The sequence below is a fragment of the Hemiscyllium ocellatum genome, chromosome 47, assembly GCF_020745735.1.
Source record: "Hemiscyllium ocellatum isolate sHemOce1 chromosome 47, sHemOce1.pat.X.cur, whole genome shotgun sequence".
Taxonomy (NCBI): domain Eukaryota; kingdom Metazoa; phylum Chordata; class Chondrichthyes; order Orectolobiformes; family Hemiscylliidae; genus Hemiscyllium; species Hemiscyllium ocellatum.
In genome coordinates this window covers 14,858,265-14,886,259 of record NC_083447.1, presented here as the reverse complement: position 1 = coordinate 14,886,259, position 27,995 = coordinate 14,858,265, and positions in this window count along the sequence as shown.

The following is a 27,995-nucleotide window of genomic DNA, read 5'->3' as shown; positions in this document are numbered from 1 at the left end:
CCTTTCACGACTGTGGAAAACTCCGAAGGACTTTGCACTAAGTAAGTACGTTCCGAGTGCGGCCATCTTTGTGATGCCGACTGCACAGGACCCAATGTGTGCTCGGTGGCACTGATGGAGGGGTGGCCTTTGGTCAGTGGCGAACTCCCATGATCCCTTTCAAAACATTTGTAGCCACCAGAGTGGGCAGGCGGCCTGAGAGAAGGTACCTCTGACAGATCAGCACTCCCTCAGCATGGAGTAGGTGGTAAGGTGGAGTGAGGTGGTATTCACCACCTTGTGATTGGCCTTATAGAGGTTTATAAAATTATGACCTTATAGAGGTTTATAAAATTATGAGGGGCATGGATAGGATAAATAGACAGAGTCTTTTCCCTGGGGTCGGGGAGTCCAGAACTAGAGGGCATAGGTTTAGGGTGAGAGGGGAAAGATATAAAAGAGACTTGAGGGGCAACTTTTTCACGCAGAGGGTGGTACGTGTCTGGAATGCGCTGTCAGAGGAAGTGTTAGAGGTTGGTACAACTGCAACATTTAAGAGGCATCTGGATGGGTATATGAATAGGAAGGGTTTGGAGGGATATGGGCTGGGTGCTGGCAGGTGGGACTAGATTGGGTTGGGATATCTGGTCGGCATGGACGGGTTGGACCGAAGGGTCTGTTTTAATGCTGTACATCTCTATGATTTTATCATGGTCATTCTCAACGCCCCTTCCCCATAAACCCTCGATTCCCTTTCCCTTTAATCAGATCACAGTCTGAAGATTCCCCTCTGAGCTACCCCAGTGAGTGTCACGTTGTTTCCGGTGTCCTGGTTTGGTTTTCACTGTTTTCTGACCCAAGTTTTCTGTCGCCTCGACTTCCCCTCGTACAGGGGTTTAGCCGTTGCCAGGACAGAAGCAGAGTGAGCTCAGGAGATAAATCAGTGTCACTTTTCCCTGACTCCAGCCTTGCATTCTGCACAGCCCGCGGAGGCCTTATTAATCAACTTCAGGCGACGTCGCTTGGGATTTGGATTTCTCCCTGTTTGTCGAGAAGCAGATGGTGAAATGAGCTTTCGAATTGTCCGCCTCACTTTGTAAGCTGCTCATCCACGGCGTGAGAATCTACCAAGGGGGCTCCACGTCGGGCTAGCATCGAGCAACTTCGGATTCTTCGAATCAAACGGGCTCACTCCAAATCGACGGGGGGGGAGGGGTACGCGGTCGCAGAGAGGGGATGCCCTGGCAATCCAGAGGGTTAATGTCCAGGAGGCATGAGTTCAAACCCTGCCACAATCTCTGACTCAGAGAGGTCTACAGCACGGAAACAGGCCCTTCGGCCCAACCTGCCCAGTTTTCACAATTAATCTAGTCCCATTTGCCTGCGTTTGGCCCATATCCCTCCAGGCCTATCCCATCCATCTCCCTGTCCAAATGCTTCTTCAATTGTACTCATCTCCACCACTATTTCCAGCAGCCTATTCCAGACACTCACCACACTCTGGGCGTAAAAACTACCTCCCCAGTCCCTTTTACATCTCTCCCCTCTCGCCTTAAACCTATCCCTTCTAGTTTTAGACATCCCCACCCTGGAGAAAAGCTGTTGGCCCCTCGTGATTTCATCGACCTCGATGAGGTCACCCCTCAGTCTGTTATTGGAGTAGGAAAGGGTGCTGGTTGATGATCAAGTTGTCTCTGATGGGTCAATGATTTGGCCTGGGATATGCACCAGGGAAATATTGTTCTGAAGAGAAACACCCCCTGGGCCTGTTCCTGTTACCTGTAGAGGACATGTCCCTTTGTATGAATTGATGCATGTTTCAGCAAGTGATGGGTAAAAAAATGAGGTCTGCAGATGCTGGAGATCACAGCTGAAAATGTGTTGCTGGTTAAAGCACAGCAGGTTAGGCAGCATCCAAGGAACAGGAAATTCAACGTTTCAGGTCCTGATGAAGGGCTTATGCCCGAAACGTCGAATTTCCTGTTCCTTGGATGCTGCCTAACCTGCTGTGCTTTAACCAGCAACACATTTTCAGCAAGTAATGACCAATCAGCCCTCTTTTCTCATGTAGTATACATTATTTCTCCCTTTGAAATTTGGCTTTCTTGCAGTTCGGTCCTGATGAGGTCACAAGCTTGGATAGTCCGGCTCCTTGCTCAGTAATACTCAGGTTCAGAGGTCACAATTCATACACACGGAGTTGCCCGTTCTCATTTTCAGAATTGTGTCCCTTAACGTTCATATCTTCCAAAGTAGGTTCTGAGAAAGCTATTTAGTCTGCCTGGGTCTTTGCACTCATTCACTGATACATGGGGTTATGAACATGAGATGCAGTGCTATTTAACAATGCTTCCACAACAGTCGAAAATAACAGGCGCTGTACAGGTTTACGATTTGGCACTTGCCCTTTTGAGTAACCGTCTCTTGCTCCTGCAACAAGCCTGCACTGACGAGTCGCAGGAGTCACAGATGAGATCAGCATTTGTTACCCATTCCTAGTTTATTCTAGTGCTGAGTAGAATGCTGGGCCATCTCAGAGGGCAATTAGTACTTATTTCTCCTGCTGCCATGCTGGGGTTTGAACCCAGGACCCTCAGAACTCATGCACCTGGAGTTCAAGTACGACTGCTTCACAACCAACTGCCCCCTCCCCCACCCCCCCACCAGTGCTTCCCATAGGGTCCCCACCACTTCATCATTTAATTTGATTTATTATTGTCATATGTATCCAGATATCGTGAAAAGTATTGTCTTGCATTCTGTCCAGATACATCACACCTTACATAAGTACATCAGGGTAATCGAATGGTACACAGAATGTGGTGTTCAAAGTTTGTGAGAAGATTTGTAGTTCGGGTGCTCGTTGTTGTGGTTCTGTTCGCCAAGCTGGGAATTTGTGTTGCAGACGTTTTGTCCCCTGTCTAGGTGACATCCTCAGTGCTTGGGAGCCTCCTGTGAAGCGCTTCTGTGATCTTTCCTCCAGCATTTGTAGTGGTTTGAATCTGCCGCTTCCGGTTGTCAGTTGCTGTCCGTTGCAGTGACCGGTATATTGGGTCCAGGTCGATGTGTTTGTTGATAGAATTTGTGGATGAGTGCCATGCCTCTAGGAATTCCCTGGCTGTTCCCCGTTTGACCTGCCCTATAATAGTAGTGTTGTCCCAGTCGAATTCATGTTGCTTGTCATCTGCATGTGTGGCTACTAAGGATAGTGGTCGTGTCATTTCGTGGCTAGTTAGTAGCCACACACGCAGATGACAAGCAGCATGAATTCGACTGGGACAACACTACTATTATAGGACAAGCCAAACAGAGAACAGCCAGGGAATTCCTAGAGGCATGGCACTCATCCACAGATTCAATCAACAAACACATTGACCTGGACCCAATATACCGGCCACTGCAACGGACAGCTGGAACTGACAACCGGAAGCAGCAGATACAAACCACTATAAATGCCGGAGGAAAGATCACAGCAGTGCTTCACAGGAGGCTCCCAAGCACTGAGGATGTCACCTAGACAGGGGACGAAACGTCTGCAACACAAATTCCCAGCTCGGCGAACAGAACCACAACAGAATGTGGTGTTACAGAAGGTGCAGAGAAAGACCAGCTCTAATATATACCGACCTGGGCAGAGTAGTTGCCGCACCAAACCGTGATGCATCCAGACAGGATGCCTTCTATGGTCCATCTATAAAAGTTGGTAAGGGTGCTTGTGGACGTGCTGAATTTCCTTAGCCTCCTGAGGAAGTAGAGGTGTCGGGATGCTTTCTTGAGCGTAACATCGATGTGGGTGGACCAGGATAGATTGTTTGGTGATCGTCACTCTATGCTTGGGCTGAATGGAAGATGGAGACTCACTGGAGTGAGAGGAACTGGAAGCCAACCTTAAAAAGCCATAGCTCTTTCAATAAAACCACTGTCCCTTCTGTAGCTCAGAAAGGCATGGACTCACACTGGACTGGGGAACAACAGGAGGCTGGATTCCAAGGATGATGCATGGCGGAAAAGGTAAGTGGGGACCCCTCATTTAATCCACGTGGGCTCAAGTGACCCCTTTGGCTGAACCCAGCTCTGCTTGGGGGTTTTTCTTTCACCTGAGTAGCTGTGAGACACAAGATTCAGAGGTCTCACTGAGAAGAGGAGAGTTATTGTCATGTGCCAATAATCTATGGAACCGCTCCCCTGTGGAGGCTGACTCAGAAAATATATTTGAATATACTGTGCCTGGACATTTGACAGACAGTTCTGGAGGCGGAGTCACATCGGACTTGAAACATTAACTCTGATTTCTCTTCCCAGATGCTGCCAGACCTGCTGAGCTTTTCCAGCAATTTCCGTTTTCACTTCTGATTCACAGCATCTGCAGATCTTGCAGTTTTTATTAAACCAACATCTGAGCTTGACTCAATCCAACAAATAAACCAAAGACATTTCTTACTTGAACAAGACTATATTTACATAAATTGGAGGCACCAGGAGGGTCCGATGACTCAACGGACTCCCAGTTACCTTCGGCAGGAAGTCCTCAGACTGTGGTCCTTTCCCACTGCCCCTTGTTGGCATCCTCCCCAGTCTTTAGTGCGTTCCTCGGCACACAGTCCTGGACCGCGACGTGTGCCCGTCTGCAACACTCGATCAGGGTCAACCCCTTGCTCTGGAAGGCCAACAAATATCGGGCAGACCAAAGGGCATCTTTTACTGAGTCATGGTCCTCCTGGCCGATGTTCATCTCAGCGTCTACCACGGGGAGCAGGCCCTAGAGCAGAGTCCCGCCTCATGGATCTGCTTGGGATGAACATCGACAAAAATCACTGCATCTTTCTCCAGACCTCTGTTACAAAGCCACGTTCCACAGAACAGTGGTAGGCCCAGAGGCCTGGCCGGATTTAAAAACTACTCCCAACATTCCCAGTTTCTCCTTCCCTTTCTAACTATCTGTCCATCATTACCTTTGATGTAACCAACTATTCTAGCTCACTCCCAAGGACAGCATGGTCAAATAGTCTGATCTAATACCAGGCCGGACATGCTTCGGGTGGCCCTGGGGCAACGAAGGGTTAGTGCAGGAGGCTGCTCCTGGTGTTTGGGGTAATGCTACCAGACTGTGCTCAGAGTGACACGTTGGAGGTAACATTCCCAACTAGTATTCCTGGTGGGATCTGGGCTGGGGTGGAGCGGGGAATGGAATGGTAAGGAGCAGAGTTAGAGAAATGGAGAAACGTCAGATCTCCCCTTCACGTGTGACCAACTGGCAGTGGGGACATGTTAGAGCGGGATTCAGAAAAGGGGCAACTGAGTCTCTGTGACCGGGGGACATCGAGAATCCAGCCCGTTATTGATGTTTCTCTCACCTGTACGTGCACGGGTCATTAATTATCTGCCTCTCCAGCCAGCCGACACTCCTTCCATTTATAAAGGAGTCCCTGAGCTCCCTGCAGTGTGCGGCCTCCATAAATCTTCCAGAATCCAAGCTGCGATCCGACTTTTCCTCAGGGAACGACATAGCGGCTGGAACGGGATTGCTCCCCCTCTGTTGTTCAGGTTCAGCCACCAAACATTTGCTAACCTCCTCCGGCCCCATCACAACTCAGGCCACCTTGCCAAATGCTCAATCAGTGCAGAGGTTTGCTCGGGTGTGTCCCGTATACAAAAAGCAGGACAAATCCAACCACCATTGGTTAGGCCACTGTTGGAATATTGCGTGCGATTCTGGTCTCCTTCCTATTGCAAAGATGTTTTGAAACTTGAAAAGGGTCCAGGATTTACAAGGATGTTGCCAGGGTTGGAGGGTTTGAGCTACAGGGAGAGGTTGAGTAGGCTGGGGCTGTTTTCCCTGGAACGTCAGAGGCTGAGGGGTGACCTTATATAGGTTTACAAAATTATGAGGAGCATGGATAGGGTGAATAGACAAAGTCTTTTCCCTGGGGCCGGGGAGTCCAGAACTAAAGGGCATAGGGTGAGGGGGGAAACATATAAAATAGACCTAACGGGCAACTTTTTCACGCAGAGGGTGGTACATGTATGGAATGAGCTGTCAGAGGATAGGGTGGAGGCTGGTATAATTGCAACATTTAAGAGGCATTTGGATGGGTATATGAATAGGAAGGGTTTGGAGGAATATGGGCTGGGTGCTGGCAGGTGGGATGAGATTGGGTTGGGATATTTGGTCGGCATGGACGGGTTGGACCGAAGGGTCTGTTTTCATGCTGTACATCTCTATAACTCTATGACACCCCATCTGTCTCCTCTTGATCATCAGTAAAGTGATGGAAGATGTCATCAACAGTGCTATCAAGCAGCACCTTCTCAGCAATAACCTACTCAGTGACACCCAGTTTGGGTTCCCCCAGGGTCACTCAGCTCATGACCTCATTGGTTCGAACATGGACAAAAGAGCTGAATTCCAGAGGGGAGGGGAGAGGGACAGCCCTTGACATCAAGGCTGCATTCAACCAAGTGTGGCATCAAGGAGCCCTGGCAAAACTGGAATCAGTGGGCATCAGGGGGACAAGTCTCCACTGGATGGAGTCATACCTGACACAAAGGAAAGTGGTTGTGGTTGTTGGAGGTCAGTCATCTCAGCTCCAGGACATCTCTGCAGGAATCCCTCAGGGTAGTGTCCTCGGCCCAACCATCTTCAGCTGCTTCATCAGTGACCTTCCTTCCATCATAACGTCAGAAAGGGGGATATTCAACGATCATTGCACAATGTTTAGAACCATGCCCAATTCCTCAGACATGGGAGCAGCCCAGGTTCAGATGCAACAAGAACTGGACAATATCCAGACTTGAGCTGACAAGCGGCTAGTAACATTCATGCCAGGCCAGGGATGGACAATAAGTGTGGGCCCAGCCAACGGTACCCATATCCTGAGAGCAAATTATTTAAAAAGTGCAGCATTTTACGTGGAAGGGTACAATGGTCTAGTGGAGGTAGCAACTCAAGGGTCATTGTTCAAGCCCCACTTGACTCAATGCTGGTCGATGTTGACCTTTGTCTGTGTAAATTAAATTAAATTAAATTAAATGATATTGTGATGTAAATCAGGGCTGCGGTGCTGTTGCATTCAGGCTTGCATTCTTATAGCACCTTTCATGATTCCAGGCCACCTCAAAGTGCTTCACTCCCAATGGATTGTGGTCAACGTGACGTAGGAAACGCAGAAACCAATAGGTGCACAGCAAGATCCCACAAATAGAAACGTGGTTGATGACCAGATCAATCAGCTTTCTCCTGAAGTGCAGAATAAATATTGTTGGTAGTGCAGAACTTGAGAATTACTGGGGAGAAAAAGTCACTTTTTAACAGAAGTTTGCATTGTATACTCAGTAGGACAAATTCGCAAGAAATTAAAATTCAACAATATTAATCCTGTATGGGCAGAGAACACTCTTCTCAAACAGTGGAAAATGTTATCTTCTTATTACAGTTGTATTTCTTGCAAATTGTCCTGATAAGGATGAAAAGCTGCAATAAAATGTGGTTTTTATTTTAGTGATAAGTATTGCTCAGGACACCAGGAAGAACTCCCCTGTGCCTCATCAAAAATAGGATCCTATTCTGTTCAACTGACAGTCTTGATGAATAGCTCAGCTGGAGGACAGCGCCTCCAACAGTGAAGGGCTTCCTTGGTACTGCAACAAAACTTCCTGAATTGCATGCTTAAACCAAGGAATCATCGAGTCCCTACAATGTAGAAGCAGGCCATTTGGCCCATTGAGTCCACACTGAAGAGTATCCCACCCTATCCCTGGGAACCCCCATTTCCCATAGCTAATCCATCTAACGTACTCACCTTTAGACAGTGGGAGGCAATGCATACAGACACGGGGAGAATGTGCAAACTCCACACAAGGCAGTCACTGCAGACTGGAACTGAACCTGGGTTTCTGGTGCTGTGAGGCAGCAAAGCTGATCACTGGGTAACCACGCCACCCATGAATAGGATGTGAAGTTGTGTCTAACAGAGGAATACACACAAGCACACACTTGTACACATGCATGCACACATACACGCACGCGCGCACACACACACTTGTGCACACACACACACACACACACACAGTCCCCACTATATCTCTCTGACACACACATACACACACAACCCCCCACTATCACTCTGACACACACACACAGTCCCCACTATACCTCTCTGACACACACACACACACACACACACACACACACACACACACACACACACACACACACACACACACACACACACTACTGTAAATACATCTCCCTGCTCTCCTGCTCCCACAGAAATCCAGCCCTGCCTCCCGGAGTAAGTCATGCGATTTACAGGTGCAGTTGAGCGAACACTGACTTCGACATTAGCACTTTTCATGATCATTCTGATAATTATTCTGATTATTATTATTACATATATATTCAGTCAGCTCAAAGCTAGCTGCCCTTGTCTCATCCCCTTTCATTTCCGTGCACGGTGTATAATTAACATGCTGCTAATTTGCAGGCACACACAAAGAGCAGGGCCACGCTTCTGTCTCGATAAATTGCAAATGTCAGCAGGCATTAATCATCAGGGTCTTTTTGCACCCGGGAAAGGCACATCAGAGTATTGGTACAGCCCCTGCCAATTTAGCAGAGACCGCCAAACTGTATCCTTTGATGCCTGTGTGTTTCAGGGTGCCAAGTGCCACCCTTTAGACTTGCCCAGAGATCAGGAGATGCAAGAAATTCCAAATTTAGCTCGGTCTGGAATGGATGGGGATGAATGTCACCTATTGACTTCTCTGTGTTCTAGGCTCCTGCCAAATATTTGTTTCTCTTTTTGGCTGGGAGCTTATTACGGCTAAATTTCCCAACGTCACTGCCTTTTCCTGCTTGGGATTCCCAGTCCCACTCCAAGAATGGGAGCACATCATTCCTGGCTCATTCTCCCAGAGTCAGGGCTGAGGGAGCATCTTCTTTCAGCTGAGGTACCAGCTGCTGCAGTGGGATTCGAACCTGCGCCCGAGACATTAGCCTGGGTTCTCTGGATTACCTTTTCCAGTGACATTGCCAACAGGCTGCCATCACACCCAACGCCAGGCTACCACTTCAGAAGAGGACAGCAGAGTCCTTATTGCCAGCAGTGGGCTGGGACATCATGTTGAGGCTGGTGGACCATCTCCTGGAATATTGTAGGCTAAAGTGAGGACTGCAGATGCCGGAAACCAGAGTTTAGGTCAGAGTCGTGCTGGAAAAGCACAGCAGGTCAGGCAGCATCCGAGGAGCAGGAAAATCGATGTTTCTGGCAAAAGCCCTTCATCAGGATTGAGGCTGAGGGTATGTCTTCAAGGTATGTTGATTCTCCTGCTCCCTCAGCCTCATTCTTAATGAAGGAGCTTTGCCCGAAACGTCCATTTCCTGCTTCTTAGATGCTGCCTGATCGGCTGCGCTTTCCCTGGAATATTGTCTCCAGTTCTGCTATAGGAAGGACATCAGAGAGGGTTCAGTAAAGTTTTACCAGGAGGTGGCCAGGAATCAAGGGTTTGGGATATAAAAATAGACTGGGTCTATTTTCATTGGAGTGTTGGAGGCTGAGGGGTGACCTTGTCGATGTCTATAAAATCATGAAGGGCATGGAAAGGGTAAATGGTGGGTACCTTTTCCCGAGGGTAAGGGAGCTCAAGACTAGGGGCCATATCTTTCAGGTGAAGGAGAGAGATTTAAGAAAGACATGAGGGGCAATTTTTTGTGAGGTTCATGTGAACTTGCAGAGAAAGTGATGGATGCAGGTAGAGGTACACTGTTTAAAGGATATTTGGATAACTACATGAATAGGAGAGGTTTGGAGGAATATAGGTCAAGTGCAAACAGGAGGGACTAGTTTAGTTTGGAATTATGGTCAGCATGGACAGGTTGGGCCGAAGGGTCTGGTTGCATGCTGTATGACTCAATGACACTGCTGGGAGGATTTGTTTCCCGGGGATTCTATTAATATGACATGAGTCCCGGCGCTGTGAAAAACATCAGAGATTCTCACTGCCCATCCTCGAATATTACAGTCCCTGCCACAGGGAATCAGTGAAAAAGCACTGGAGGCCATTCACCCGTCCTTTCCATGCTGTCCTTTTGAAAGAACAAGCAGGCCGATCAGCCCAGCCTATTCTGGCGCCCTCCCCAGAGTTCAGCAACTTCCTCCTCTTAATATCAACGTGCAAAATATCAGAAAGAAGGATGGGTGTATAAATCCAATCATGGTTATATGAAAATTAACAATGTGGGAAACAATGAGGAAGAAAGTCTGGGACAACAGGAAGATACCAACAGACCAGTCAGATAGCGAGTTTTGAGAAGATTTGTAGCTCAGGTTGAGGGTCTGGATGCAAGTTTTCATGAAAATAACCTTCCAGCTCAGCGAGTAAACGTACATCCAGACCAGCCAGATGGGCAAATAAAACTTCATCCTGAAAAGTGTGATGTATTTGAGAAAGTTTAGCAAAAACAAGGGAATGCATGGAGATTGGCTAGGCCGTAGGAAACACAGGGGATCAGAGGGCCTTTGGTATGATGGTCATAGATCCTTGAAGGCTGCAAGACACATGGTTGAGATTTATTGCGTACAATTCTGGTCCCCACACTACCAGAAGGATGTGGATGCTTTGGAGAGGGTATAGAAGAGGTTTACCAGGATGTTGCCCAGTATGGGGGACTTTAACAATGTAGAAAGGTTGGATAGATTGGGTTTGTTTTCACTGGAACGCAGGAGGTTAAGAGACGACCTGATAGAAGTTTATAAGATTGTGAAGGGCATGGGTAGAGGAGAAAGTATGGGGCTTTTCCCCAGGGGGGAGGGATCAATTACGAGGGGACACAGATCCAAGGTGCGGAGGGGGGATGCGGGGAATTTGAAAAGAGATGGTGCGAGGTAGGGTTTTCATACAAAGGGTGGGGAGTGCCTGAAACGCACTGTCAGAGGAGGTGGTGGAAGCAGACACTAGCAGCATTCACAAAGCACCTGGATGAGGACATGAATGGGAAGGGAATAGAGGGATATGGATCCTGTAAGTGAAGACAGTTTTAGTATGGAAGGGCAAAATGTGTCAGCACAGGCTTGGAGGACCGAAGGGCCTGTTCCTGTGCTGTATTGTTCTTTGCTCTTTGAGATGGTAAATAAGGCAAATAGAATACTTGTCTTTGTTAGTTTAGGCATTAAATACAAGAGCAGGGGGGTCTTATTGGAGCTGAGTATAATGTCAGTCTGGCCACAATCCCGTTGCTATACTCCAGGAAAGTGTGATTGCACTGGAGAGGAGATTCACCAGGATGATTCCTGAAATGACATGATTCAACGATGAGGAGGGATTGTACAGGCCGAGGTAGTTTTCCTCCCAGCAGAGAAGGCTGAGGCGGGCAGCTGATTGAGGCCTATGAAGGAAGGAGTGCAAGCAGACATGGCCGATAGGAAGAGACCTTTCCCCTTAGTGGAGGGATCAGGAACCAGGAGGCATTAGCATCGGGATTAGGAAGTTCAGGGAGAATTGAAGGAAGAATTCTTTGACTGAGGCAGTGATGGTTTCCTGGAATTCGGTGCCTGAAATGATGGTTGAGGTGGGAACGTCAACACAAAAAGAGACTCTGGGAAATGGGGCTAGAGTAGACATGACCCTGATGACAGGCTCAGACACATCAGGCGAGGGGTGTAGTAAGGACCAGATCCTCTGTTGTTCATCAAAAAATATGGACCAGCCAGAAGGCCGAGAGAGATCAACAACACAGCACCATGGGCTCCACCACACCCACTGGAGAGGGCAGATCGGGTAAAGGTCTTACCTGATAAAAGCAGCACCCCTGACAGTGCAGCACTTCCCTCAGCGCTGTCCCAATTCAGCAGCTCCGAGAGCTGATGATGCGTTTGTTTCCACTTTCGGGATTGTGCTGTGCAGCGCTGAGGCACTGACTTTCCCATAAACCGCGACCACCCTCCAAACGCTCCTCAGAGCCACAGAGCGCTCGGACGGTCAGGACAGGCGCTGTGGCAAAGTGTTCCCTTCTTTTCACCTCCGGGGCGGGGAGTCAGGGGTAGAGTCTGGGGTAAGGGGATGTGACCTCTCCCCACGTGGAGTGAACTCATTCAGGCTTGAAACCCGGGAAAGTGTTCAGTTAAACATTAAAACCCCATCAAGTCTCACTCCCTGCCCGATGCCCAGAGTCCCCTGGGACTTTTAGGATTGGGATTGGGATATGAAGATATGGAGTTAAGATGCAGATCAGCCACGAACCACTTTAACACCAGAACGGTTCAATGGGCTGAATGGCCTGTCCCTGCTCCCTCAGTCAGTAGATGTCTGGGACCAGGGCCTGTTGCTGAAGTAATGGATAGATATCACCACAGCCAGGAGGTGAGGTAAAACAGTATCTTCTGTTCATGGGATGTGGGCATCTTTGTGAACCCTACAGCTCTTGAACAAGGCATTTCAGAGTCAACTACATGGGGTCTGGAGTCACGTGTAGGCCAGACCCGATAAGGATGGCAGATTTCCCCTCCCTAAAGGGTATGAGTGAACAAGCTGGGGTTTTAACAACAACCGACGACTGTTGTCATGACAATCAAAGATCGTCTCCATGGTTTCCATCATGGAGACTGACCTTTATTGGGATTGGAACCGCGTCCCTGCCACCATCGGCCTACCCATCTCTCCACCCTTGAGGCAGCCTTTATAAAAACATTCTTGACACAGCTCTGGAAACAGGAGGATGCCATTTGTTCCCTCAAGCTTACTCTGCCGTTGGATATCATCGTGGCTGTTATGAACATGGCCTCATCTCTGCTTACCAGCCCCCTCCCAGAAAAACACTGTCCCCAGCCCCCTCCCAGAAACACTGCTTCCAGCCCCCTCCCATAAACACTGGCCCCAGCCCCCTCCCAGAAACACTGTCTTCTGTCCCCTCCTAGAAACACTGCCTCCAGCCCCCTCCCAGAAACACTACCTCCAGCCTCCTCCCAGAAACACTGTCTTCTGTCCCCTCCCAGAAACACCATCCCCTGCCCCCTCCCAGAAATACTGCCTCCTGCCCCCTCCCAGAAACACTGTCTCCTGTCCCTTCCCAGAAAAACACTGTCCCAAGCCCCCTCCCAGAAACACTGCCTCTTGCCCCCTCCCAGAAACACTGTCCCCAGCCCCCTCCTAGAAACACTGCCTCCAGCCCCCTCCCAGAAACACGGTCCCCAGCCCCCTCCCAGAAACACTGCCTCTTGCCCCCTCCCAGAAACACCATCCCCTGCCCCCTCCCAGAAATACTGCCTCCTGCCCCCTCCCAGAAACACTGTCTCCTGTCCCTTCCCAGAAAAACACTGTCCCAAGCCCCCTCCCAGAAACACTGCCTCTTGCCCCCTCCCAGAAACACTGTCCCCAGCCCCCTCCCAGAAACACTGCCTCCTGCCCCCTCCCAGAAACACCGTCTGCAGCCTCCTCCCAGAAACACTGCCTTTCTGCCCCCTCCCAAAAACACTGTCCCAAGCCCCCTCCCAGAAACACTGCCTTTCTGCCCCCTCCCAAAAACACTGTCCCCAGCCCCTCCCAGAAACACTGCCTACAGACTCCTCCCAGAAACATCGTCCCCAGTCCTCTCCCAGAAACACTGTCCCCAGCCCCCTCCCAGAAACACTGTCTCCTGTCCCTTCCCAGAAAAACACTGCCTACAGCCCCCTCCCAGAAACATCGTCCCCAGTCCTCTCCCAGAAACACTGTCCCCAGCCCCCTCCCAGAAACACTGTCTCCTGTCCCCTCCCAGAAACACTGTCCCCAGCCCCCTCCCAGAAAAACACTGTCTGCAGCCCCCTCCCAGAAACACCGTCCCCAGTCCTCTCCCAGAAACACTGTCCCCAGCCCCCTCCCAGAAACACTGTCTCCTGCCCCTCCCAGAAACACTGTCTCCTGCCCCTCCCAGAAACACCATCCCCAGCCCCCTCCCAGAAACACTGTCTGCAGCCCCCTCCCAGAAAAACACTGTCCCCAGTCCTCTCCCAGAAACACTGTCCCCAGCCCCCTCCCAGAAACACTGCCTCCTGTCCCCTCCCAGAAATACCGTCTCCAGCCTCCTCCCAGAAACACCGTCCCCAGCCCCCTCCCAGAAACACTGTCTGCAGCCCCCTCCCAGAAAAACACTGTCCCCAGTCCTCTCCCAGAAACACTGTCCCCAGTCCCCTCCCAGAAACACTCTCCCCAGCCCCTCCCAGAAACACTGTCTCCTGCCCCTCCCAGAAACACTGTCTTCTGTCCCCTCCCAGAAACACTGTCCCCAGCCCCCTCCCAGAAACACTGTCTTCTGTCCCCTCCCAGAAACACTGTCCCCAGCCCTTTCCCAGAAACACTGTCTCATGCCCCCTCCCAGAAACACTGTCTTCTGTCCCCTCCCAGAAACACTGCCCCAGCCCCCTCCTAGAAACACTGTCTCATGCCCCCTCCCAGAACCACTGTCTCCAGCCCCCTCCCAGAAACACTGCCTCCAGCCCACTCCCAGAAACACTGCCTCCTGTCCCCTCCCAGAAACACCGTCCCCAGCCCCCTCCCAGAAACCCCAGCCCCCTCCCAGAAACACTAGCCCCCGTCCAGAAACACTAGCCCCCGTCCAGAAACACTAGCCAGCCTGTGCCCTCTCCCAGAACCACGGCTCCCTTGTTGGTGTGAAATCTCCCTCTGTCTTCAAGCTACTCAAAGACCTGGCTCCAGTGCCTCTCTGACGACTCACGACGCCCCCTCCCTGACCCCGCGAGAGACATTGAACGCCTCCTCGCCTCCGTCTTAAATGGGAGGCCCCTTTAATTGTGAAACAGCCTCCTCTGATTCTGGGATGGCCCACCCCTCTCTAACGTATCCCTTTTAGTCTCTGTCCTCATCAAAGTCCCTTTGGGGTCTGAAACGGATGGACCAGAGGCTTCGCAATCCCACGCCAAACAAGAGGGTGCAAAGAGAGATCCTGGGAATGAGGCCCCTTTTCGAGGGGGACATTTGAGGGGACGGGGTGATGGGGAGCGGTTGGTAGATAAACTCAGCGATGGAAAGTGGGGGAGGTGGGCTAGTGAACTCTGCAGATCGCTGCCCGTGATTGGTGAGGGTTTTTTTTTTGACTGTTCCTATTACAGAGATTTATGGGATCCATTTTATCTCCAGAGTGCAATGCAGCTCTGGTGTGAGATAAAGAGACGAGTACATTAATCAGCTGTTGTCACACAGACAGGCTGCACATTAAATGCATCGCATTAGCAGGTTAAGTAAACACTCTCTATTTTCCACTCTTCCTGAATGGAGCTGATCAAAAGGCTTTGTCAATCCATCATTGCGTCTCTGGAAACCACACTGAACATCGGGTCTTAATGTGTGTGTGTGTGTGTGTGTGTGTGTATATTATATATAAAAAATATTAAACCATTGTGATGGGGTTAACTGGCAAGCGCGCAAGGACATGACACACAATACACCGGCCTGATTTAATACAAAGCGATGTGCAGCAAACTCGAGACCTGGAAAGGGAAGGGAAGAGAGGAAAAATTGGGAAGAGGAGGCAAGGGGCAGGGGAGAGGAAAAGAATGGAGAGAGCACTCAGTGAGCAAGGTGCACTCACAGAAACTCAGGAGGAAAAAGTTAAATACAATTCAGGAGAAGGAGGAAGGGACGTGGGGAAATGAGGAAGAAGGGGAGCAGGAATGGCGGCACGGTGGCACAGTGGTTAGCACTGCTGCCTCACAGCGCCAGAGACCCGGGTTCAATTCCCGACTCAGGCGACTGACTGACTGTGTGGAGTTTGCACATTCTCCCCGTGTCTGCGTGGGTTTCCTCCGGGTGCTCCAGTTTCCTCCACAGTCACAAAGATGTGCAGGTTAGGTGAATTGGCCATGTAGTGTCAGGTAAGTGGTAAGGGTAGAGGCATGGGTGGGTTGCATTTCGGCGGGTCGGTGTGGACTTGTTGGGCCGAAGGGCCTGTTTCCACACTGTATATAATCTAATATAATCAATAGTTATGAATGGGTGAAGAGGGAAGGAAAGAACAGAGGAGGCAGAAGCAGGAAGCCTAACTGAGCAGGCCTTAGAGGGAGTCACAGAGATGTACAGCATTGAAAAAGACCCTTCGGTCCAACTCGTCCATGCCGACCAAATCGAGTCCCATTTGGCCCATATCCCTCTAAACCTTTCTTAGTGATAGATCCACCCAGATGCCGTTTAAATTGTACCAGCCCACACCACCTCCTCTGGCCCTCATTCCATACACGTACCACCCTCTGGGTGAAATCTTTCCCCTCACACCTTAAACCTTTAACAGCATGGGAAGACGCCTTTCAATCTATCCCTTTCGCACCATCTATTCTAACAAAAACAGAAATTGTTGGAAAAGTTCGGCAGGTCTGACATTATCTGCGGAGAGAATCAGAGTTAACATTTCAGGTCCGGGGATCCTAGTTTCATTGGACCCATAACGTTAACTCCGATTTCTCTCCACAGATACTGCCAGACCTGCTAAGCTCTTCCAACAATTTCTATTTTAGTTTCTGATTTCCAGCATACCTGGTCCTTTCGTTTCTTTCCCATCTATCCTAATCTCATCTCTAACCATATTCATCAATAAGTGAGGAAATTGTGATTTAGTTTTGTCTGGGTGGTAGGTATTTGGTTTTATGGTCTGGATTACCTGGGAGATGGTGAGTGCGGATTTGTGTGTATTCAAAAGGATTTGGGTAAGAGAGCGAAAAATGCCAGTTCTATTGGGAGTTGAACCATGTTGCCGGAGCATGGGATCAGGCCTCTGGGTCGCTAAGCCAGTTTGCGTTCAACTGTGAGCATCATTGTGTGCTTACCCATCTCTCCAAGTCTCTAAGCAGCCTGTATAAAAACACCCTCAACAAACCATTAGGAGCAGGAGTATGCGAGAAAGCAGGGAAATGGGATCAATGAGATAGAATCCCTATAGTGTGAGAACAAGCCTTTTGGCCCAAGTCCACACCAACCCTCTGAAGAGTATCCCATCCAGAGCCTTGTGGGTGGCACGGTGGCACAGTGGTTAGCACTGCTGTCTCACAGCGCCTGAGACCCGGGTTCAATTCCCAACTCAGGCGACTAACTGTGTGGAGTTTGCACATTCTCCCCGTGTCTGCGTGGGTTTCCTCTGGGTGCTCCGGTTTCCTCCCACAGTCCAAAGATGTGCAGGTCAGGTGAATTGGCCATGCTAAATTGCCCGTAGTGTTAGGTAAGGGGTAAATGTAGGGGTATGGGTGGGTTGTGCTTCGGCGGGTCGGTGTGGACTTGTTGGGCCGAAGGGCCTGTTTCCACCTTGTAAGTAATCTAATCTAATCTAATTCCCCCTACCCTACATTTATCCCGGCTAATGCAACTAATCTACACACCCTTGAACACTATTGGCAAATTAGCATGGCCAATCCACTCTAACCTGCATATCTTTGGATTGTGGGAGGAAACTGGAGCACACCCATGCAGACACAGAAAGAACATGCAAACTCTACACAGACAAGTCACCCAAGGCTGGAATCAAACCCAGGTCCCTGGTGCTGTAAGACAGCAACGCTAACCACTGAGCATTTGGGATGAATGAGATTATTTGAGATTAATGAGATTGTTCCCTCTAAAGGGTCAGCAGAGGATGCGATCGAACAAATGGTCTCCTTTCTGTGCAGCTTTATTTCATTGTTCTTCTATTCTATGACAGAAGGAAGTGGAGAAGGGAATGGGAGAGAGGAGGAATAATGCCAAGAAGGATGGAGGAGTAGAAAGAAAAAAGAGAATGAGTGAGAGTAGAGACGGAAAAATAAAAAAAGCAACTTGGGAGATCAAGAAAATGAGAGAGCCAGATCAGGGAAAAGGTAAGAGAAAAGGAAGCGAAAGGAAAAGGAAAAAAAATAGAGGGAGAAGGAGAAGAAACAGGAAATGGGAGAAGTTGTGAGACTTGTGAGGAAAGGTGAATGAATGATTTATTGTCACATATATCGTGGAAGATACGGTGAAGGATTCTCTCACCACACAATGGTGGCATTTTGGGGTACAAAAGAGTGAATAGCGAGACTTCACCTTCATTGGCTGGTGTCCCACATACCACTCCAGGAATTTTGCGATGTCCAGGCTTCGGGCCTACCGGCACCAGGAGGCCCTGTTCCTTTCTCACTGCAGCCGATGCCTGGCTGCCAATTACCGGAGTCCACACATCAGGCCTGGGAAGCCAGGAATCCCTGATCTGGTCACCACCAACACCATTCCAGCCTCCCACCGATGTCAGGAGGGTGAAGAAAAGAGAAAAGACAAAAAGGCGAGAGGGCAAGAAAGGAGGCGAGCAGCCTAGAGCAGACGGGCCTACTGTGCTGGTGCAGCCATCTTGGATGCAGTTCGGGCTGAATAAACATACAGGTCATAATAGAAAAGAGGATGGCACGAAGGTGGATATGTAATTTGCCAAGTGCTCAGGAAAGAAAGTTAGAAATCACACAACACCAGGTTATAGTTCAACAGATTTATTTGGGAAATGTAAGCTTTTGGAGCGCTGCTCCTTCATCAGGTAACTAGCTGAGAGCTAGTGCTTCCAAATAAACCTGTCGGACTATAACCTGGCGTTGTATGATTTTTAACTTGGTCCACCCCAGTCCAACACCGGCACCTTCACATCACAGAAAAAGAAAGCGATGGTCAATTAATATTTTTCAGGTTGGAGGAGGGTTTGTTGTGGAGTTCCCCAGGGGTCAGTTTTGGGGACCCTCTCTTTTCCTGATGGGTAAAAATGGCCTGGATCTTGGTGTGCGGGGGACAACTCCAGAGTTTGTGGATGACACTAAACCTGAAGGAATTGTCAACTGCGAGGGCGGGGGCCAGTGTGGGATTACAAAAGGACAGTGACAAGTTGGTGGAGTGGGCAGGGAGGGGGCAGATGAGGTTCGATGCTGAGAGGTGTGAGGTGATGAACTTTGGCTGGAGGAACAATGAAAGACAATGTAAAGTAAGTGGGTACAATTCTAAAGGGGGTACAGGAGCAGTGGGACCTGGGTGTACGTGTGCACAGACCATTGTAGGTGACAGGACAGGTAGACAGAGAGCTGTTAATGACATATACAGCGTCCTCAGTTTTATTAACAAGGGTATAGAGTCCAAGGTGATGTTGAACCTGTATAAGACCCTCGTCAAACTTCAGTTGGAGTATTGTATCCTATTGGGTGTGCCACACGAGAGGACAGATGTGGACGTGTTTGGAACGAGTGCAGAAGCGATTAACAAGAACGGTTCCGGGAATGAGAAACTTCAGGGCTCAGGAGAAACGGAAGAGATTGGGAGTGTTCTCCAGGGAGAGGAGGTGGTGGAGAGGGAGATCTGATGGAGGTTTTCAAAACCACGAGTGGACGAGATAGGGAGAAGCTTTTTCTGCTCGTAACAGGATCAAGACCGAGAGGGGCACAGATTTAAAGTTGTGTGCCAAAGAAGCAGAGACAATGTGGAGAAGAAAATTAGATTAGATTAGATTCCCTACAGTGTGAAAACAGGCCCTTCGGCCCAAACAGTCCACACCCACCCAGACCCATTTCCCTCTGATTAATGCACCTAACACTATGGGCAATTTAGCATGGCCAATTCACCTGAGCTGCCCATCTTTGGATTGTGGGAGGGAACCGGAGCACCCGGAGGAAACCCACGTAGACACAGGGAGAATGTACAAACTCCCCACAGACAGTCACCTGAGGCTGGGATCAAACCCAGGTCCCTGGTGCTGTGAGGCAGCAGTGCTAACCACTGAGCCACCGTGCCACCCCCACCAAGGGGACAGTGAGGGTGTGGAATGGAAATGTGGTGGTGACATTCGAGCCATTCGAGAGGGGCATTGAGTGGTTACTTCGATAGAGACGGTGTGAGTGTAGGTAACAATGGCCCATTTGAGAGTCAGCGCAGACACAATGGGCCAAATGACTGTGAAACAGGAGAATGAGAAAATGAAGCTGGGAGAATAGGAAGAACCAGCTAGAGAGAATGACAAAATGGACAACAGGAAATAGGAGGTAAAGAAAGAGGCAGAAGGAAGGGAAAATGAAAGGATGAATAAAAGCAGAAGAACAGGGTTGTGGGTGCGAGAAAGGAACTGAGATGGAGAACAAGGCCTGAAACTCAATTAGTTCATTAATGTTGGAAGGTAACTGTTGGGGAAGGCAAACAAAAGGGGGCATGTGTTTTGAATTAGATTTGGGCTGTTCGGGGCTGACGTCTGGCATTATCTTTTCATCCAAACAATAGTGAAAACCTGAAATTTCACCATCTCTCCCCCACACAAAAAAAGTGCACAATTGAGGATGGGGATCAGTTGCAAATTGAGTCTGATAAGGTTTTATGAGGTAGATCTGCAAGGATTAGCGTAGATTTTGTGTATCTTTGGCAGACTGGACTTGATGGGCCGAAGGGACTGTTCCAATCAATTGAAGAGAAAAAAGATAGTTGAGGTAAAGCAGTTCATGGCTTTTCATAAAGTCACAGATTCCCTACAGTGTGGAAGGCCATTCAGCCCTTCAAATCCACACCAACCCTCCTACACTAAATCTGTAATCCTGCATTTCCCATGGCTGATCTGCCTAATGCACACACCCATAGCATGACCAATCCACCCTAACCTGCACGTCCCTGGACACTATGGGGCAATTTAGCACGACCAATCCACCCTAACCTACACATCCCTGAACATTATGGGGTCATTTAGCATGGCCAATCCACCCTAACCTGCACATCCCTGAACACTATGGGGTCATTTAGCATGGCCAATCCACCCTAACCTATACATCCCTGAACACTATGGGGTCATTTAGCATGGCCAATCCACCCTAACCTGCACATCCCTGAACACTATGGGGTAATTTAGCTGGTCAATCCACCCTAACCTACACACCTAAGCCCACGCAGACATGGGGAGAATGTGCAAACTCCACGCAGACAGCTACCGGGGTGGGGGAATTGAACCCGGGTCCCCGGCAGTGGTGTTAATCCCTGAGCGTTGCACACGTGCAGTGCCTCCCTTATCCCTCGCCCTCCCCCCACTCAGGTATGCACGGACATGGGGAGAGACATCATTTTCATGGACAAAAAGATTGAGTAGTGCAGAAAGTGATGGAGAAGCACAGGAAATCTGACAGCTTGTGTGGGGGGAGCAGCTGAGATGTGCCCTTTCCTCGTCAGCTCTGTCCTGAGTGTTTGGCGTTCCGAAGCGCCATCCCAAAGTTGGCTCTGTTTGTCGACGCCCAGACGGTACCCGGGGCTTCCCTCACACGTTTTGCTTTGTTTGTTTCCGATCCCCAGCATTCGTGGTTGTCCCGCTCCTGTGGCAGCCTGATAGATGTTTCTACCAACCGAGACCTTGCCATCTTTTTCCCGGAGCCTGGCGCTTGCTCTGTATTTGTGAGTGCCATGTGGAGCTGACCACTTTCACCCAATGTGACCATGCAGATTGCGGGAGGGGAGGGGGGAACCACCGCAAGAAATAAGGGGAGACATTATCACAGGCGCAAGGAGAGGGAAAGTTAAGAAGGGATGTGCCAAAGAGGGCCTTCGACTTTGAAAGTAAAAGATGAATTTATTAATCAATCATCAGACCATCTTCATAAATAATGTTTTAGTGCAGTTCAAGTTTACAGCTCCCACTACATCATCAATTTAACAAACAGTGCATTAAACAGGGCGAGGAATAAATTGACTTCTGACCCGAGAATTATCGGGATTAATCATTAATTATTGTGCATGATACACAGAGTAAGCAAATTAATTGAAACTTCATGCAAGGAGCTGGAGAAGATCAATAAGGTAATAAATAAAGTGTTGGCCTCTCCTCACTTTGCTGCTGACTGATAGACTGAGCAGTAATGTTCAAGTCTCTGTAGAGGCAGCCAGCTCACATGAAATAAGATCAGCCTGGATGGATGATCGAAAAGTCAGAACATTTTCTGCTTCGAGGTGAAATGGATTCAGGGATCAATTAATCTCGGAGCGGCCCATTGAGGCAAGTTCAAAAATTCACCGTATTCCTCTTGTTGGTTCTCGGGGCCAGAAATGAGAACTCCCGAATGGGGGCTCTTTTTCAAGTTGGTGGACCGTGGCCATTTGCATTGCACAGTGCTAGGACTGCAGCCGTTTACAATAACGACTTGGGGGGGTGGGGGGGGGGAAGGAACACACAAATCTGCAGATTGCACTGAAATAGGTGAAAAGGCGGGTGGTGAGGGGGATGCACACAGACAGGGGTTGATAAGTTGAGTGAGTGGGTATGACCTTGGCACCCAAATGAGAGTGAAAACCTGAAATTTCACCACCCCCCTCCCCCCAAGCACACACAAAATTGAGAATGGGGATCAGTTGCAAATTAAGTCTGATAAGGTGTAGATGTGCAAGGACTAGTGGAGATTTTGTGTACCTTAGGCAGTCTGGTCTTGATGTGGGGAAAATGAGAAATTGTTCATTTTGGAAGGAGGGACAAACGAACAGAGTATAACTCAAAAGGTCAGAAAGCAGCAGCAGAAAGGGACTTGGGGTGGGGGGACTTGTACATGAACCGCAGAAAGCCAGCACACAGGTACAGCAGGGAATCAGGAAGGATCATAGGCCGTTGGCCCTTATTTCAAGGAGGTTGGTGTACAAGAGTAAGGAGGTTTTACTGCAAGATGCCAGGGAAATCACATCTGGACTACTCTGGGCAGGTTTGGTTCCCTCATTTAGAGATCTATTATTTCAATGAAGAGAGTTCAGAGAAGGTTCACAAGGGTAATTCCTCATGTGGAATGTTTGTGTTATAAGCAAAGGTTAAACAGGCTGGGGCTGTACTCACTGGAGGTCAGAAACATGAAGGTGATCCCATTGAAACATCGTGGATTCTTAAGTGGCCTGACAGGGTCAATACTGAGAGGATACAACAAGCCTTTTAGCATCAGGAGCTGGAGAAGTCGACATTTTAGGGTAACCCTTCTTCAGGTCTGGGTGTAAGGGGAGCTGCAGATAAAGGGGGTGGCTGGGGCAGGGTGGGGAAGTGGGGATAGGTGGAGACCGGTAGAGGGTATGGCCTGGTTGGTCAATGGGGAATGAATCTGGTTGGTGGCTGGGAAGAGTGGAAGGGAGGGTGAGCGGCTGGGAAGGGAGTCAGGGAATGGGGAGGGAAGGGAAGGGGCTGGGAAGGGGGTCAGGGGATGGGGAGGGAGGGGAAGGGGGTCAGGGATGGGGAGGGAGGGAAAGGGGCTGGGAAGGGAGTCGGGGGATGGGGAAGGAGGGGAAGGGGCTGGGAAGGGAGTCAGGGGATGGGGAAGGAGGGGAAGGGGCTGGGAAGGGAGTCGGGGGTTGGGGAGGGAGGGGAAGGGGCTGGAAAGGGGTCGGGGGATGGGGAGCGAAGGAAAGGGACTGGGAAGGGGGTCAGGGGATGGGGAGAGAGGGGAAGGGGCTGGGAAGGGAGTCGGGGGATGGGAAGGGAGGTTATTTGAAATTGGAGAATTCAATGTCAAGTCTTCCGGGCTGTAGGCTGCCCAGACGCAAGATGAGGTGCTCCTCCAATTTGCGGTTTGGTTCATTGTGGCAACGGAGGAAACCAAGGATGGTCATGTTAGAAAGGGAGTGGGAAGGGGAATTAAAATGGGCGGTAACTGGGAGGTTCAGTCGGCCCCTGCAGGCCAGGCTGGGATACTCGGCAAACCGTTCCCTCAGTTTACATTTCATCTCCCCGATGTTGAGAAGACCACATCAGGGGCACCTGCTGCAGTAAACTAGGTTGGAAGAGAGGCAGGTGGACCTCTGTCTCACCTGGAAGAACTGTCCGGGGCCCTGGATGGAGGTGAGGTGGATGGTGTACCAGCAGGTTTTGCATCTTTGCTGGTTGCAGGGGAAGGTACCTCAGGGAGAGTGGCACAAACCATGGACTGTCGAAGAAAAGACCTATTCCTGCCCCTGACCCAGTCTTTTATACAATAAAAAAATGTCACGCAATCACTGAGGTGGGATTGTCTTCTGATTGGCTGTTGATCTGACTCCATTCTCCGCCTCCTCGCGTTCCCGGATGTCCGACCCCACGTGACCTTCTTTTGTCCGCGAAACGGAGCACCACGTGACCTCCTTCGGCCCGCGAAACGGAGCATCACGTGACCTCTTCGCACTCTTCCGGGGCACAAAACGGAGCACCACGTGACCTCCTTCGGCCGGCGCAACGGAGCATCACGTGACCTCTTCGCACTCTTCCGGGGTGCGAAACGGAAGACCACGTGACCTCCTTGCCCGTGCAACGGAGCATCACATGACCTCTTCGCACTCTTCCAGGGCGCAAAACGGAGCATCACGTGACCTCCTCGTACTCTTCCGGGGTGCGAAACGGAAGACCACGTGACCTCCTCGCCCGCGCAACGGAGCATCACGTGACCTCCGAACGCCAAGGACATTCACACTCGCAGCCAGCCATCTATTCTATAGTAAGCCATATATTTACACGAATTAGGTGGGCATTTGGTATGCTTGGGCATGGAATGTCTCCTTGTCCGAGCAGATGCGATGGAGGTGGAGGAATTGGGAGAATGGAATGGAGTTCTTGCGGGATACTGGGCAGGAGGAGATGTAGGTTGGGTAGTTATGAGAATCTGTGGGTTTTTAATGAACATCCCACTGCAGACTGTCGCCAGAGATGGAATTGGAGAGATCAAGAAAGAGGAGGGAGGTGTCTGAGGTGGACCAAGTGAATTTGAGGGCAGGGTGGAAGTTGTGGGTGAAGTTGATGAACTGTTCCAGTTTAGCCTGGGTACAGGACACTGCACCGATGCAGTCATCGATGTAATGGTGGAAGAGTTGTGTAGGTACTGAAGAGGGACTGTCTGACATCGCCAACAAAGCGTAGCTGGGGCCCATCAGGATTTAGAGGGAATGGGAGGAATTAAAGGAAAAGTTGATGAGGGTGAGGACCAATTTGGTGAGGCAGAGGAGAGTATTGGTGGAGGGGGACTGGATGGGTCTGTTGGAGAGGAAGAAGCGGAGGGCTTGGAGGCTATTCTTGTGGGGTATGGACGTGTACAAGGCTCCACCTCCTGATGCTGCATGGCTTACTGGGTTCTTCCAGCCTCCTGCCTGTCAACCTTGGATTCCAGCATCTGCAGCTTGTTTTTGTATTTAATGGAGAGCGGTGGGGGCCAAATCTTGTGTACATTTAAGGGTGAGGTAGATTTGTGACCAGTCAGGGGATCGAGGGTTATGGGGAAAGGGCAAGAAAGTGGATGTGAGGAACATAACCATGATCTTATTGAATGGCGTAGCAGGCTCAAGGGGCCGAATGGCCTACTCCTGTTCACATTTCTTTTTGGTCTTACAGCACTGACTATGCCTCTCCCAATCCCACAGTCCACTTTCAAAATGTTTTTTCCTCTCTTGTGAGATGTGGGAGTCACTGGAAAGGGAGTGGAACCTGTTGTCCATCCCATATTGCCTGTGAACTGACCCATTTGGCCAATTCAGAGGGCAGTTAAGAGTCAATCTCACCACTGTGAGATCGGGGTGGCACAGTGGGTTAGTCCCGCAACACCACGTCAGGGACCCGCATTAGATTCCAGCCTCTGGTGACTGTCTGTGTGGAGTTTGCACATTCTCCCTGTGTCTGTGTGGGTTTTCTCCGGGTGCTCCGGTTTCCTCCCACAGTCCAAAGATGTGCAGGTTAGCGTGGATTGACCATGCTAAATTGCCAATAGTGTTCAGGGATGTCTAGGTTGGATGCATGAGTCAGAGTTAAATGTAGAGTAATAGGGAATGGGCTTGGGTGGGATACTCTTCAGCGGGTCAGTGTGGCCTTGTTGGGCTGAAGGGCCTGTTTCCACACTTTAGGTCCCTCTTGAATCTTTCCCCTCTCACCTTAAATCCATGCCCTCTTTTTTTAACTCCTCTACTCTGGGGGAAAAGACCTTGTCTATTCACCCTATCCATGCCCCTCATGATTTTATAAACCTCTATAAGGTCACCCCTCAGCATCTGACGCTCCAGGGAAAATAGCCCCAGCCTATCGAGCCTCTCCCTATAGCTCAAACTTCCAACCCGCAACATCCTTGTAAATCTTTTCTGAACCCTTTCAGGTTACCCAACATCCTGCCAATAGGAGGGAGAGCAGAATTCCAAAAGTGGCCTCACCAATGCTCTGTGCAGCTGCAAAGAGAGTGGGTGGCACGGTGGCTCAGTGGTTAGCACTACTGCCTCACAGTACCAGGGTCCCAGGTTCAATTCCAGCCTCAGGTGACTGTCTGTCTGTGTGGAGTTTGCACATTCTCCCTGTGTCTTGTGTGGGTTTCCTCTGGGTGCTCCGATTTCGTCCCAAGATGTGCAGGTTAGTGTGGATTGACCATGCTAAATTGCCCATAGTGTTCAGGGATGTCTAAGTTAGGTGCATTAGTCAGATTAATGGGGAATGGGTTTGTGTGGGATACACTTTGGAGGGTCAGTATGACCTTGTTGGGCCGAAGGTCCTGTTTCCATGCTGTCGAGATTCTAAGACTTACATGTAGGCCAGACCAGGTAAGGATGGTGGTCTTTATCCCTAAAGGACATCAGAAAACCAGATGGGGATTTTTTTTTACAAGTGTCTGCGATTGTTGTCATGGTAACCATCACTGAGACCAGCTTTATACTCCAAATTTAGTCACCGGATTCAAATTCCAACTGCCATGCATTAACTTTGCTCTGTATTTATTCACAGGATGAGGGCGCTGTTGGCTGGACCAGTATTTATTGCCCAGAGGTCAGTTATGAGTCAACCCCATTGCTCTAGGTCTGGAGTCACGTGTAAGCCAGACCAGGTAAGGATGGCAGATTCCTTCCCTCAAAGACATCAGTGAGCCAGATGAGTTTTTCCCAGCAATCAGCAATGGATTTATGTTCATCATTAGGTTCTTAATTCCAGATTTTTATCACATTTTATCATGTGGACGCAATGGTTACAAAGACCCAGACAGCTGAGGAAATTTGCCATGACGGTGAATACCCTTGCCAACTTTTATCTGCACTAATGACTTTGATGCACCAATGATTGTAGAAGGGCTCCGGCCCGCAACGTCGATTCTCCTGCTCCTCGGATGCTACCTGACCTGCTGTGCTTTTCCAGCACCACACTCCCAACTCTGATCTCCAGGCCTCACTGGGACCAATGCATCGCCAGGTGCTTGACCAGAGATTAGAGGAGAGGCCTAGAGTTCTGTAGGCCATTCGGTCTTTTGAGCTTGCTCTCCATTCAGTATGGTCATGGCTAGTCCTCAATCTCATTTTCTCTCAATGCCTTCAGAGTTTAAGGAGGTATCGATCTCTTTCTTGACTGTATTCAATGACTTTACCTGCACCGGAGTAACCCATGCAGAAATGAGGAGAATGTGCAAACTCCACACAGAGTGTCACCTGAGGCTGGAATTGAACCTGGGACCCCGGTGCTGTGAGGCAGCAGTGCTAACCACTGTGTCACCGTGCTGCCCCTAGGCTGGGAACTTTTTTTCCCCAGGAGTGTCAGAGGGATTTTTTAAAAATTCAAGAGGGGCATGGGTAAGGTAAATAGCAAAGGTCTTTTTCCCTAGGTAAGGGAGTTCAAAAACTTGAGGGCATAGGTTTAAGGTGAGAGGGCAAAGATTTAAAAGGGACCTGAGGAGTGACCTTTTCACACAGAGGGTGGTATGTGTATGGAAAGAGCTGCCAGAAGGAGTGATAGAAGCTGGATAAAAGATGTTTGGACAGATACATGGATAGGAAGGGTTTAGAGGGATATAGGCCAAATGTAGGCAAATGGGGCTAGCTCAGTTTTGGAATCCTGGTCATCATGGACGAGTCAGATTGAAAGGTCTGTTTCCATGCTGTGTGACTCAATGAGATATGAATGAAAGTGGGTGATATGGGAATGAAGGACTAGAAACTCAGATAGAGAGGTCAGTATTAAGAGGGATTGTGACAGAGGGGTGTAGGGTAGGATGATGTATGATGTAGCACACAAAACCAATGCTTCCCACAGTTTCATTGTACTGTACATGTAACTAATAACAAATCAAATCAAATTTGGCCCA